Raw genomic sequence first — 12,988 nt, 5'->3', positions numbered from 1 at the left:
CCTCTCTCTCTCTCTCTCTCTCTCTCTCTCTCTCTCTCTCCACATTGATTGTTCAATTGATGTTCATCTTATCTTAGTACTTCTTTAAGGAAAGGTTTCAAAAAGAAGGCAAGGGAATGTTGCCATGTGGAGAGCAAAGGGAGACCCACCTGTGTTACTCTCCTTGCATTTTGGCACATGTCATACAACATCCACTTGCAGGACCCTTAGACAAGCTACCCAAGCAATAATTTGCTGGGCAAAGCTAGCAATGATGTGGCAGTGTCTCATAAAAAGTCAATCGACATAGACTAGCAGGCCACAGATCTAACGAGAGCATGACGACCAAAGCAGAAACTCATTGGCAAACATGACTGGTCATTACAGCTTGCAGTGTGGTTAAGTCTAATAGGGGGTCAAAACTTTAGAAGGTGCAGCAGTCGTCGGCAAATAGAACAGCCAAGCTGACATGCGAGAGACACGACATGACACTACCAACATGGCATGCGACATGCAAAGCAACACCAGAAGTGCCAAGAGTCCAGCACATGGCAGATCCGAACAGGCAACTCAGAAGGATCCAAACTGATGTGGTGGAGTCTTTTCAAACCTGTCAAAAGGCCATGCCAGTGAAAGTACGTAGTCACCAAATGAGAGAGATGAGAGAGAGAGAGAGAGTAGTGATATTATATTATACGAGTAGCCTGACCCCATCTGCGACAGCGGGCTAGAGACCCGCTCCGTTGGGTCTCAAGATGCTAAAATGTCATTCATTTCAATAAATAGAATATCAAGTAAAGGCACTGCGTGAGTTGGTTGCACAATAGTAAAGGTGAAGCAAAGATGGCAAATCTCCAAATTAAAAAGATGCGTATTCCACATATGCATGCAATTCAGGTTCAATTAGTGGAAATTTTTTATGACATGAATTTCCGTTCTATACATTGAGGAGAAGGTGAAGGCACACACAGTGATAGAGAGTGTGTGAGAGAGAGGGTTATTTGTTATATCTGAGGGAAAGGGTTGAAATTAGACTACTAACATCACCAAAGTTATTAAGTGTGTCATGGTTAAGGCTAGAACTCTTGGCAAGGCTTGCATGCTAATCTCTTAAACCAACAATATAACAAAAGAACTTTTATAAACACAACAAACATTTAAATGCAAGCAACATACTCTTACCAAAAAATTCTCTATAGCAGAGTACTTCAAAATATTACATCTGAAAGCAAAGTCACATGTCTGAACATGCAATAGCGACATCAAAGAGCTAACTGATATGTTCAGATACACATCTGCCGAGCAAAGTCATGAGACTGAACATACAAAATCTAGAATAAACACACAAACATCCCTAAGGGAAAAGCCTGCGGCCATGTACTATAAGGAAACCCACGGCAATGTACTCCATGTATGTCGCATCCGGGCTGGCAACAAATGTACCGCAGACTACTGACAATTGGATCTGGACCAACATCACACAAAAAGATAATTTAAGGACAATAATTATTGAGCCATGAAGCTTTTATAACTGTATGTTGATAAAACCTAACTCATTTGTTAGAGTACTTACTCGGATGCAAAGGACTGCAAATAATGCAGACAAAGGTGTACATATAGTCCCCATTTTGCCCTTGATAGAAAATTTGTGTTTGCACACATGCGTAGTATCCCAACTAGCAGACAGTGATGATCTATGGTCCATTATCCCCATGAAGCCGACGAGCCAGGACAACGTAATATCCCAAGTAGACTCGTCTCCCCCAAGGACAGTGGACGTGGAGATTTATTACAAACCTTGAATCAGGAACAGTCCTAAAAGACAAACTATTGCATGTTTGCCCACTCAGATATAATCCAAATAACCTTTTGTTTTAACAAAAATAAAGCAACAAACAATGTACACGTTTCCAACCCAAGGCTCTCCAGCTCAAGCAGATCCAACAACAGCTACATGCCCCTCCAAATATCTCTAGCCCGTAGGATCTACAAATTTCTAAAAGTCAATGACTATAGTATTAAACAAGTCAATATAAAACATGGTTGTCAAGCAATTATGTACCTTGCACCTACGCTCCCGTTTCGGTGAGAAACGTGAACTGCTGCCTAGACATCCTATCGCATTGCAAAAAAGAGACGCATGGTCAATCTACATATATAGGAGAAAACAATAAACTTTCTAAACCTCAAGGCTCAATTGCTAGAGAAAATAGCCTGTAGTATATTGCAAACCCACAATGCAAATGAAAAATGAAATTTCACAAAGTGCACACAAAACTCATAAAAGCCAAATATTATCAAGGACAAAATCATGAAATATTACATCTCACTTAATAATTGTATATATAGCTGGCATTCCCCAAGATATATGACAGTTCTTGGATGGAATATTGAATCAACCTTGAAACCTTGAGGTTGATGCAATTAATGCTACGGCATTGAAGGTAATGCCTGGTGAGAAAAGGGAGTAGCTAAGTGTAGACTCACAACCTAGGGGGAAATTCTTTTTTGTTTGCAATCGAGTATCTGAACCTATAATTTTGTTTTGAAAAGGAATGCTCCTATAATTTTGTTGCACAATCTGAATCCTCGCTAGGGTCTATGCAATGGGACACAGTTGATATGCAAAGAGTTTCACACAAAAGTGTTAGAAGTTGAAATCATTACCGCTAACAATGCTAGTGATAGAACATTCATTCCAAGGATAACGTTCATTCTGACCAACCTTAAACTTCCATTTGACATAAGGAGATGTCAATTTCCTATCCGATTGGCATTCGGCATGATAATCAACAAGTCACAAGGCCAAACATTATCTGTTTTGGGTTTGTACTTGGCGATACTGGTGTTCAGTCATGGCCAGCTATACATGGCATTTTCATGTGTCCGAGCATCAAACAATGTTAATGTTTTCATACTGGAAAGTGTGCCTAATGCCAGTGGCGTGGAGGCAGATAATACTTCTACCACAAATGTTGTGTACAAGGAAGTTTTGCAATTTGCAACAACATGAACCTAGGAGTACGCCGTTTCTCTTTCAAGCCCTCCTAAGACTTTCTTGGGTGGCAAAACTTCATTGGGTAAGAATAGCATGCTCTCGAAAGTATGGTGCACAGTCTAGAACAGTTGCAAGCCCTCTATACACCAGGCCTTCCATGGACTTTGTCTCTAAAAGAATCTGCAATGGAATCACAATAGTATCTTCTTTTGTACATCTGTTTAGCCCATTGCCAATGTCCAAAAACCATTCCGTGACTCTTCCATGCTATTGTAGGCATCAACCATGTATTGCTGCAGCAATCTACCCCCATACAAAAGACATGCATTTGTATCATATCTCACTTGCAAATGGTATGCATAGTATTGTCTTTGGGTGACACAACTCCATCCCCGTATCTTGTGCAATTGTGTGTGATTAGGAACATCACTATAGGGGCTATATAGATGCCAACCATCCTCCTCCCGAGGGAACAAAAGAACATATGGAGTGGCATGTATGATCGGTGCAAATTAGATATTCTACTTGCAACCCCATTGCAGCAAAAATCTGAATGTTCTGATTTCTGATATCAAAGTCATCCCCTTGTCCTAGCATGATTGCAACAACCTCGCTAGCCGTAGGAGCCAATTGCTTCCTTGAGGTCAAGTGGCTCTCACAAATAACCATTCTCAGGTTTGTATTTGGATCTGTTCTTAGCACTTTCCTAATAGCCACCAATGCACTAGCATATGGATTGCACTCATGCATCATCCTCTGCAACAACTCCAAAATGCCTAGATCCAAACCAGGCATCCCATGTAAACGGCGTTGTAGTTCATGATCAGTATCATATACATACAACTATGCAAAACGTGGCATCTCTTGCCTAGCCTCATCGGGCAACAAATTTCTGACTCGATGATACACACTACCATGGACCTGAAAGCTTTGTATACCCCATTCCCAGGGAGCATTTGATCAACATGGTCTCCCAATGAAACAAATGCCATGACAATATTATAAGCCCTAATGTTCTTCTTAAACAATTTGCTTGTAGCATCATGTGTGTGCAGTAGAACTCTCAAAATCTCTGGCAGTTCTTCTAAGGGCAACAATGACACACGACCAACTTTGCAATAGTGCTTTCCCACAACTTGATGCATATGCATTTGCATCTCTTGTTTCCATAGTTGAGCCTGGCAAAAGCAGCATGTATGATCCATGGATCTGAGTGCATGAAGAGAAGGAGCATTGACGACTAGTGGATACAAAGATCGGTGCTCTATATTATCCCTTAACAGAAATGTATGCAAGATAAAGAGGCTCCCCTCGCACCCAAAACCACACCCTTATTGTGAGCAACGCGACTTTGTGCTCTTAAATGAGAAGCGGCCCTGGTTGCATCCATTTGAGTAGTATACCTATTACTGAACCATGTTGATGCTCATTACCTACTATTGCTAAGGTATTGAGGTCCATTGTATTTTCAGCAATGCACGCTACATTATTGTGTCCATGCATCTTATTCTGTTGTCTGCTGCAAAGGCCAACTTCTACATCCATAGATTCCATAGCCGCCCTCATGCTTCTAGCACCTTGTGTTCTCGACCTTATTCTTTGTATAGCATAAACGTGACAGGTTGCCCGCATTGAATCCATTTGAGTAGTACCTATTACCGGAGCATGTTAATACTCACTTCCTATTACTATTACTGAAGTATTCAGAGATCCATTATATTTTCAGCAATACACGCTACATTACTGCATCCATGCATTTGATTTTGTTGTCTAGAAAGACCAACTTCTACACCCATAGATTCCACAGCCACCCTCATGCTTCTAGCACCTTGTGTTTTTTATTTTGTTCTTTGTATAGCATAAACGTGATGGGCCGCTCGCATTGACTCCAACAATCTTCTCTTGTGAGACCTTACTGAATGCAACCTCTCTTCTATTCATCTCACCATTTTTCTGTATATATGAGAAATTGAACCCACTTAGAAAGTATGCACTCAACCAACTACATAAGGATCTATTCCTCAACAAAGGAAAAATAGCTTAATCAAATAACCCATGCATCATCCCTGACCATGAGACAATTGATGGATCTCAACCAATGTGCCCCAAGGAAGAAAAGAATTTAGAAAGCAAGAAGCATGGATAAATTAGCAAAGTCATCCTTTTTCCATCTATCTAAAATTGAGAGTTGACCATCTATGCATCACTCATAGTGTCCCATAACCAAGATTGAGTGTGTCACCTTCTTTTGGTAGGTGTAATGCTCCTATTTTGTCTACATATGAGCGAAATACAATATCGTATATATATATGTATGTATGTATGTACATGTACATGTATGTGTACATATACATATACACACACATACATACATACATACATATATATAAAGTCAATATTAGATAAAATGGAAAAATCCCAATTCCCATAAGAAACAATCGCTAGGGCAAATCACCGTTACATAAGAAAAGATTACAAATACTATTTTGCAAATTAACGCTTTACAAAAAGTTGAAGTCCCACCTCATGGCTTAGATAATTTGTTGGTATTTTTCAATATTTTGAAGTGTTGAAGCATTAACAAACATAACTTTAGAAAGAGGAAAGAATGCCCTTTGTGGCTCGAGAAACTGGTGGATCATGTGTGTGCAATGAGCAGCCGAATGGACTTTCCCCATCGATCACATAAGCCCATATGTCACCATCCATGTTCTTTTTGGCTACTCTTGCCATGTGTCCCATCAAAAGATTCTCAAGACTCTTAAAATATTGAGAAAGTCAAGAGTCTCCCCACATGGAGCCCAGAGGGACCCTCTCTTTTCCATATGTCCACATCCTCCTTATTCCACATAGGAATTCCATATGTCTGCATCCTCATTATTCCACATAGGAATTCTAGAAGGATTCCTTTTAACTCCACACTCTTCCATACTCCTCCACATGCCTTCCACACGCTTGGCATGTGATCTCTCTTATATTATTGGAACACATGGACATGAGACCCACCTCTTTATATGACTCACTCTTTCTATTTTCTAAAAACCCCATAATATCCCATACACAAATAACTCTCACCCTATACCAAGGTATTTATCATTCATACACATGGTATTTACAATGATCCATTCCACTCATCCTCTTAATACCATACAATATCTTAGAAAATAGGAATACGTGAGAGCCGCTAGGCTATCACTTGATACTCAAACTCTTATCAAACATAGAGAAAAACAATACCAATGCCAAATAAAATATATCAATTTTCGACATCACAGTGCATTATAAGAACGCATATGCATCTTTAAAAGCATTAATTACAATTTGTATTGTGAGCTAACACAATGATTTTTTTTTAAATCATTTCCTCTATTTGCTAGATTAGGTATTGATGTTACAAATAATGCATGAATTTCATGTACAATGAGATCCAATCCATATTATGAGATATATAGTGTTTTGTCTTGTGTGTAGCTTGATAAATCCTTTAAAAACCCACAAAATTGGCATGGCAAAGACATAGAGTGCCAATCTTATGAGGAAATGATGCATGAGGATGGGATGCTCTCAATTCTTTAGGGGTGCTTGGAAGGTATGTTTGGTTTAATTCTAGTGTAGATAATTATTGTTTGGGGTTGTCATTTTTAACCTACGTTGAAAAACCTATCATATGCTTTATTGTGGCTAAAATGAAAGAAAAGCATGCATCTTCAGTTTCTATTGGTGTATCCTCATAAGTTGGCTCCTTATTCGTCTAGTCAATTGGTTTATCTCATGTTTTTTTGGTGCCCTTATGGGTTAACATTAACAATCTTTGTCCTCCCACCAAAACTTTCCACACTAGGCATCCAACAACATAGTAATCCTCAAGAAAAAGTGGGAGTTAATCGTCTAGTCAATTGGTTTATCTCATGTTTTTTTAGTGCCCTTATGGGTTAGCATTAATAATCTTTGTCCTCCCACCAAAACTTTCCACACTAGGCATCCAACAACATAGTAATCCTCAAGAAAAAGTGGGAGTTAAGATAGATAATGGACATGTAAACGTTTGAGACGGTCATAAAGGATTGGGCTTAGGAGGCATAGTTGTAAAGTAATCTATGGTGTGTGCCATTAGTTAGGGTTCCGTGGAGATGGCATAGCTAGGCTATAGGGTAAATGGTGGTGGACATTACAGTAGTAGCATGGGTGATTTGCCAAGTAAGGTAGGTATACAAAAGAGCAAAATATGTCCAAGGAAATACTAGATGGCTATGTAGAGCTACGGTTGGGTAGTTAGAGTTCTAAGCTCTCAGTTTTCTCTGCAGGTGGTCTAACATTGGTTCCAAAGCACTTTGATCTTTCTTCTATGCTACCAATCTCCTACTATCCTCTTGTATCAGACTGGGAGATTCTCTACTCATCGATTGTAAACAAATCTACAGAGGAAAGTGAGTTTTCCCGACTATGTAGAGGCAATATGTCTTGATACAGGCCTTGGATCAAGGCAAAATCAAAGCACAAGGTTTAGATCTTGAAGTCCTCTACAACTCTTATTTAGAGATCAGGCGAAAATTTAGCTATTGCAAAAGATATCTATGATGTGCTATTTGCAGGTATTAAGAAAAATTGCATCTCAAACTCGTAGATTTTAGCAAGTTATGGAGCCTCTTCGTGCTTATCAAGCTTTTGCATCATGTTTTGGTTTTCTTCTCGTGGTGGTTGAGGCCTAATTCGAGTTGTAGTAGCTCAACGTCAAGGTTTGTCCCTACTAAGATCATTTGAAGCAATTGAAGCACTCCAAATTGCATCTACGTCTTGTGGGAGGACTCAATAGAGCTTTACAAGAGCATGGTTCCAAGTACCTTCTAATTAAGTTGAAGTTTTGTTATATTTCTATTTCCACATCAATAGCTCTATGTCCACATCATAGTTTTTCCTTTACCATGGAGTTTTTTTTTCCTATAGACATGTTGGATGTGTATGGATGTGTATCAAGCTGTCACTCTGGATATGTTGGATGTGTATCAAGCGATCACTCTCGATATGGGTACGAGTCAAGCCTAGCCCATGGGAAGGGTCCTCCCAATCTAGATATACATATAAAAGAAAGTGATGAATAACTAGATGACAATCTAGTGGGCATGACTCAATTTAAGAGTGTTAAGACACGAACATATTTTATTCATATTGCATGAAATTCAAAAAGGCATTGTCAACTTCATCAATGGAGGCTATGTATGTGGTTTGGACATCGAATATTCCTACCACTGGGTCACGATCACCAGTCTTGTAGTTCTTATAATCTTGCAAGGGGTTAGCAGATTGAGAGATGCCACTATCATTTTGAAAGACTTCAATCCTCCTACCTTCAATGATGAGGAGAAAGAGTGGACTAAGCATGCAATGAACACTTCCCTTTGAAAGTGGGAGGACCTACATTGCCTTCATCAGACTTTGGAGCAAATGCATGCCTTCAAGGACAATTTGTCCTTTGGGGGCAAGGCCTACAATGGTGGATGAGTCTAGCAGAGAGTAAAACACAACCTATTGCATGATCAAGGTCTAAATCATTCTAGAATTCCTCCTTGGGCATTAAATGGATCATACTTGGGATGCTTGTAAAATGTGTAATCTTTTGTTGACCGAATTCATTGCCAATTATATGAAGCACACCCTTAATTTAATAGGGATGGATGATTTTTAAAAGCTACATGGATTTATTTGTCGGCTTGGACCTAAATGTAAGAATTGGATCACGGAAAATGAGCCAAAGATGCTCAAATTTTTATTTTCAACATCGTTGGCATATTTTGTTATTTTAAATTTGTATGGTTGGTTATTCCAAATCATTTCTTTTCTTACAAAATAAATAGTCCTAATTGAGCATTCCGATGGATGTCCCCATCCAATACCCGTCATGCCAAAGAAGAAGAGAGAACAAATCCAAGTCTGTGTGGACCATCCAGCCTTAAATGGGGCTACCATCAAGGATGGCTTCCCACTTACTTTCATGGACAGAGTGCTTGAAGATGAGGTAGGACATTCATTGTACTCTTTCATGGATGGGTCTAATGGTTACAAACAGTCATCCATTGCCAAAGAAGACCAAAATACGACCACATTTGTGACTCCATAGGGTAAATACAAGTTCAAGAAGATGGCATTTGGGCTCAACAATACGACACCAACATTCCAAAGGGTCATCATAGTATTCTAAAGGGTTACATTATTCATGAACATCTTATCGGCTTCATGCAAGTGGTCTTAGATGACTTCACCTAAAAAAATGGTAAGAGGTTTAAAACAAAATAATTATCTCTAAAACAACACCTGCTCAAAAAGTGCAAAACTCTTGGATTAAGGTGAAGTGTGAGTTCCTAGTTACAAGAAGGACCTTGTTGGATCATGTGATATCATGTATGGGAATGTGCCTCGAACCAGAGAAGATCATGGAACTTATCACACTAGAGCCCCATATAAATCTCAAGGGAGTATGATAATTCCTAGGGCACTCAGGCCACATAGGAAATTTATTAGAGCTTTGTAGATATAGCATGCTCTCCTACAAAACCTTGTGATGGTGTTCCCTTCCATTAGAGACCTAAACTAGAATAGATATCTATCAAATGGAGGGAAGAAGAAGAAAGGCTTGGCATGACAAACACTTGAGGAGTCCCAAATTTAAAAAATGTCATTTGGTGTCAATGTACAAAGAAAAGTTCTTAAAAAAAGAAAAAGGTTTGAAAAAAAGAAAAGAAATTTGTTTATCTTAAAAAGGACCATTCAATGTAATTGGGATTTTCACCTTTGATGACACTTGATGAGGAATCTCAAGGGCTTATCAATGAATCATGACTGAAGAAGTATGGTATACATGCCCCCTCCTTCTATATGCAATGCTCCCCTTATTCATACCATCATCCCTTCCTCACCTCCCCTTGCCCCTCCTTGTCCCTTGACCCAATAGATACTTATATCATTTCTCCTCCTTCAGCTTCGTTGTGAATGCAAGAACAAATGCCAAAATTTCATGTGTATTTGCCCATTGTCTCCCTATCAAATTACCATAGTTTCTCCCATTTGAACATTTGATCCTCCTTATACTTAAGCAGGGGAAATGTCATCTTTAATTCTTCCAAGAATTTTGACCACTCCTTGATTGCACTACTTTTCAATTGGCATACGAACCACCAAAGTAGTGCATCCTTCTCTAAATGTAGAGTAGCCCTACCACTAACTTCTCATCTTCCGTACACTCAAATTGTATGAAGTACAACTAGAAATGTCTAATTTAATCGAGGAGTTTCTCCAGGGTTGCCTAACCCCGTCGTACTTTGGAAACTCGAGTTGCTTCTTAGGGTTAAACCTTCTTTTCTTAGTCTTAAAGGGTCTACTTAGTCCTCAAATAACCTCCTTTTCAAGGGCATCTCTCTTAGAATTGTATCACTTATCATGGTTGACAATTCTTGAAGAAATTCTTGGATTGCATTGTCTAGGTAGTGTGGTGGTGACAATGTTTTTGGTGGAGGTTTGGTAGGTGGTTGAGGGTTATCGGATAATGGGTCATATATGTTTTGGTATATAGGAGTGCATGGTGTTTCCATAAGGTTTAGTATGAGTTGTGGAACATTTCATGTGTGAATTCTTGATTATCTTCCATGCTTTTATGAAATGCAAATGGAACTAATCAAGTTTTCAATTAAGCTTCATGGTGAGCTACAAGTGTGCAAAATGAATTTAAACATGAAAATCAAAAATGGGAATTGTGGTACTTCCCCACACCTGTTCGATGAAGCGCCCACTTCACGCTACTTGCCTCGATAACACTACTGCTTATTTCAACTATGATCCATGCATAGCCGAGAAGCCTTTGTTGTGATGTATAAAATGGCCGTTTATTTCTTTTCGATATAGAGGGGACTTGGTGGTGGGAGGGGGTGGACTCACAAAAATACTGAATTTTGAGAGAGAGAAGGTGGACTTATGAAAAAAAAAAAGAGGGAATGGTGGCGGCTGCGGATGTTGACACTTGGTAAGAGGGGGTGGCACAAGCTACACGCTGGGTGCATCAGTGCATGCCATGTGGCATAGCATGGGTCACGGGGCTACACGCTAGGCACGATAGCACATGCCATGCGGGTGGCCTTTAATAAGGTAGCAATTGCTTGCTGCACTACTGTGCATGGCAATATGCGCCACGCAGGGATGCTTGTTACGGTACTATAGCCTTTAATAAGGTGACAACTGCTTGAGCATGGGGGAGACCATTACATGCCATACCTTGAACCTACTAAAAGCCTCGTCTTTAGTCTTTAGGAAGTATATCCATATTCTTCTACTATAGTCGTCGATCAACGTCATGAAGTAGTAGGAACCACCCAAAGCTTCCATCTCCATCTTTCCGTAGAGGTCCATGTGAACAAGCTCTAGAGGAGCCTTTGCCTTGCTGGCCTCTTTAGGAAAGGGATGTCAATGCTGCTTGCCCATCATGCAAGCTTCACATACATCAGGCAGATCTGAAATTTCTGGTAGGTCTACAATCATTCCACTTTTATGCATCTCCTTCAAAGAACTAAGGTTTAGATGACCAAACCTCTGATGCCACAGCTTAGTGTTCTTCACATCAGCTCGAGCATTGAAAGCTGAGAGTTCGTAGATGTTGTTGTGCTGTGTACCTTTACCAATGACCTTCCCTTAAAGATCCAGAATCTGTGCACCATTCTTATCGAATTGAACTTTGAGGTCCCGATTCGTGATCGTGGAAACGGACAACAAGTTCCTCTTGATATCTGGCACATAAAGAACATCGGACAACTGTTTTACAACTCCATCTGACTAAGCTAAAAGTGTTTAGGGTCAGCTTTGAACCAAGATGAGCTCCTCTCTCCATTTCCAAAATTACACCTCAGTGAGACAGGTTTGTGGTCCAGACAAGCTAAGAGAGAAATATGTTAAAACTCCCCTACTGGCTATAGAGAGGTATTCCAATCCTTCCAACTGGTCATGTGGCGTGATGCACCACTATCAATGACCCACGATTCATCTGCAAGTGTATGAACTATCTCCGTGCAAATCTCCTCAATTGCAATGAACAGCTCTATTGGTATTGCCTGCGCGCTGTTGTTGGACTCTTTCTTTACTCCGTTCTTTTCATCTGCAATCTTCTTTCGACACTCATTCTGCTTGTGCCCTGCCTTGTTGTAATAGAAGCACTTGATCTTCTTCTTTCTCTTTTTATCATCAGAAGAAGATGGGTTACTAGAGTCCTTACCCTTACCTTTCTTTGATCCAGTCCAGAAAGCTGAATCTTCTCCAGTCCTCGTCTTTTGACGCATCTCCTCCTCCAGAAGCATCACATTGAAATCCTCAAAATTGGGCAGATTTTTGTGCTGCGTATTAAGCGCCATAACAAGACCGTCGTACTTTGGTGGAAGAATCTGTATGCACCGTGCTAGATTCTCGCTAGTGATGGTGATGCCAATTGCAGTCATCTGATCGTGCAGATTCTTTACCTTGGTGATGAACTTCTGTGCCGCTTTAGATTCAGACTTCTCCTCGTTTGCGAGTTGAGTCTCCAAATTCTGAATCCGTGTTTGATTCGTGGTCTCGTACTGATTTTTCAAGACCGTCGATGCCTCCTCTGCTGTGGTAACATGTTGAATTAATGCCATGATGGAATCACTAACACTGCAGACAATAGAACACAGCGCATTTGCATTTCTTCTTGTCCACGTGAGAATCTCATCCGTAGTTGATACTATCTATTGTCCTGCATTGGCTGGGGATCCGGTCTCGGCCTCACGTCCAAAGCTCGTATGCGCTTAGGATGGTCTTCATCTTGAACTTCCAGAGTGGATAGTTAGAGCCGTCCAACTTTTCGCTTTCGCCGAGCGGTGGGATTCGCAGTCTTGCGGGCTGGGCCATCTCTCACAATCTACTCGCAAACAGGAACACACTACCAAATCTTCTTGCTAGAGTCTAGGATCTGATACCATATAAGAAAATAATACAACGTCTGTGCTCAACAGATAA

This window comes from Dipteris shenzhenensis, chromosome 10, assembly GCF_047967505.1.
Source record: "Dipteris shenzhenensis isolate YYH24624 ecotype China chromosome 10, Dip_SZ_1.0, whole genome shotgun sequence".
In the NCBI taxonomy this organism is placed as follows: Eukaryota; Viridiplantae; Streptophyta; class Polypodiopsida; order Gleicheniales; family Dipteridaceae; genus Dipteris; species Dipteris shenzhenensis.
Note: the sequence above shows the minus strand (reverse complement) of the source record.